Source organism: Chelonoidis abingdonii, chromosome 5, assembly GCF_003597395.2.
Source record: "Chelonoidis abingdonii isolate Lonesome George chromosome 5, CheloAbing_2.0, whole genome shotgun sequence".
Lineage (NCBI taxonomy): Eukaryota > Metazoa > Chordata > Testudines > Testudinidae > Chelonoidis > Chelonoidis abingdonii.
In genome coordinates, this window is record NC_133773.1 from 132,016,654 (window position 1) to 132,019,410 (window position 2,757).

Here is a 2,757-nt window from a genome sequence, read left to right on the forward strand (position 1 = left end):
ATCCACAGTCCCCTCATACGTTTCATATATCCCCTCTCATTAGGTCTACTGTTGTAGTAGCATTCCATCAATTCCAGGTTCTCTTGTCTATGAATGGTTTGTTCCAGTAGCCCACTTATCGTCAGATTGTCCTGGTTCCTCAACATCTGGCGCGGACCTTGTTAATCCGGGCGACGTCCAAGCCGGCATGACTCTCCTAGTTCGTGTCACTCTCATATTTGAGGTAGGCAGGTGAAGCGTTAGGGGGTCTTTTTGCCCAAGGACCCCTACTGGAAAGTTGGGTACCAACTGGGATTTGAACCCCAGTCTCTTGTATCAAAGGGCGGTCTCCCGTATCAAAGGGCGGCGCTCTTAACCACTACGCTATCCAGTCGCTCTATATAGATAGATATATATATATATATCTATATTTTAAAAAAGGCAGTCCCTGGCCCAGAGAGGTTAGAGACCAGACTCAAAAGGGACTATTGATGGAATGGGGGTGGCAGTGACAGGAACACATCCTAGCTAAGGGACAATGAGCACCGCTCACATCAAAGGATTTTTGTTAAAAGGCTAAATAAACTAGGAATAATAATGGCGGAATAACCAGCCACCTGCCTAGCAGTTAATGACTGGCAACTTGTCAGCAGATGTGGGGTTTGAACAACATTGTAGTTGCTTTACTGAGGAACTTGGGTTGGGTATTACCTGCAGGAGGAAAGGCATGGGACGAAGGACCAGGATGCTGGTGGGAGACGTGGAGAAGCAAGCGCATGTCTGCTGCTTGCAGGGATACAGTGGCAAATGTCTCTCGAACTTGCTGGCCTTTGGATACAGTATCCTCTGCACATCCCATCCTAAACTTCTGCCCTCACAGAAATTGGAGATGGAAAAAGACTTGATAGGAGCATGCAGGCAATCTTCCAGTCAGTGCAGGATTAGTCCCTAAAGGACATTTTGTAGTGTAGTTGTTCCCCCAGCGTGGCCCATGAACTGTAGATTGTCTGGGAAACACAAGCATGTTGTCTGTGGTCAAAGGGTACTAGTGTCCACCTCTTCATTTCCAGATGCTACATTAAATACTTTCCTAGTGTCTCTTCTCCATATAAGCAATTGCTGCACTTGTCACAGAGAAGGTAGATGAACCCCATGGGATTTAAGGAGGTGGCATGTTTGATGACAAATGAGAGAGGGGTCCACAAGTCAACCTCTGTTCAGTAGTTTTATCTTTGCCTTGTCTTCCACCCCCGAGGAGGCTGCATGTCAGTAGTGGGGGAAGTGATTCCTGACCAACGTTTCCAAAGTAACCAGTGATTTTTGGACATCCAACTTGAGACACCTTGAAGGTGGCTGATATTCAGAAGGTAGATATTCAGCACTTTCTAAATACAAATCCCCTTTAAGGTGTCTCCAGTGGGGCCCCCAAAATCACTATTTGCTTTTGGGAATCTTGGCCTTTGTCTAAATTTCAGAAGGGTGTTGAAAACGTTGACATCAGTTGATGAAAGGCACTATTGAAATCTTAGTTACTGATAAGCGTGACTATTAATAAAGGCAGCTGTGAAGCTGAATCCCCATGCACAGAGCACTGAACTACCTAGGCACAGCTTCTTTTAAAAGAGCATTTAGAAGATTCTTTACCCTTTTTTCCGGTATTGCTTACAAAGATTGTGTTAAACTGAGAGTGGAACCCGAAGGATGGAATCAGAGCCACCCTGTGAGTCATATTCACCCACACGGATGAAGCAGGCCCTACTGTGATAAAAAATGCTTTGGCTCACGTTGATAAGCCCCAGACCTGGGCTATGGAAAGTTATTTACAAACCTGGGTCCTACCCTTGTTTTCCTGTTAAGAGCCAGTTGCCGAGTACTGCACGGGGCTCAAACTAATTCTATACAGTGTCAGTCATGGAGCTGCAATGTTACCACTTAAGGCTTCCTAGTGCAACACGCAAGTGCAAACAGTTCATTCTAGAGTGACCAGATAGGAAGTGTGAAAAATCAAGACAGGGGCTGAGGGGGGTAATAGAAGCCTATATAAGAGAGAGCCCCAAATATCAGGACTGTGCCTATAAAATCGGGACATCTGGTCACCCTAGTTTATACACAGAGCTCTTCGGGGCTCATTTCTAGTTGGACAGTGGCCAAAGTGGCAGGTAATAGCCACATGCCTATTTTGCGAGAGTGAGAAAAGGATTTGTTGATCTAGTTTTTGAACCCCTGATCTGTAGCATATTTCCTTTCTCTCAGCCCTACTTCACTAACATTGTGAGTTACAGTATATGAAGATATTGTGCCTATCCCTGCCCATGTTACAAACTTCTTAGCAGTATTCAGGTCAGGCAGTAGGTGGTGCTCCACATTCACTTTCAATTGCCGTTACATCCCATAATTGTAAATTACATGCCTTTCCTCTGCCTGAGGCTGAGTTAGGAGGGAAACATGCTCTGCCCAGTTAAAGGGCCTTAATTCTCCAGGAGTTCTACTTGGAATTTGTTCTCTGACTCACTTGAGACTCTTCACTTTGACAGGACTGCAAGAAGCATAACACCCCTGGGCTTTGAAATGAGGCATTGATTCTTCAGGCCTGTTATACAGCGGATTTATCTCCATCACAGCCCAGGACGTTTGAACAAGGGCACCATTTGAGATTTTCAAGGGTAGGCAAAGAGGCAACTTTAACTGTGATTCCAGGGGCTACTTAGGCACCTGAAAAAGCTAATTTTTTTTAAAAAAAGATAATAATTTAGAAATTAGTTGACAGGAGCACTGTAT

At 44.9% G+C, this 2,757-nt stretch overlaps 1 pseudogene; it reads left to right on the plus strand.

The window, feature by feature from the left end:
• LOC116829574 (uncharacterized) overlaps positions 1-2,757 on the plus strand; it is a 169,919-nt pseudogene that overhangs the window by 96,696 nt on the left and 70,466 nt on the right.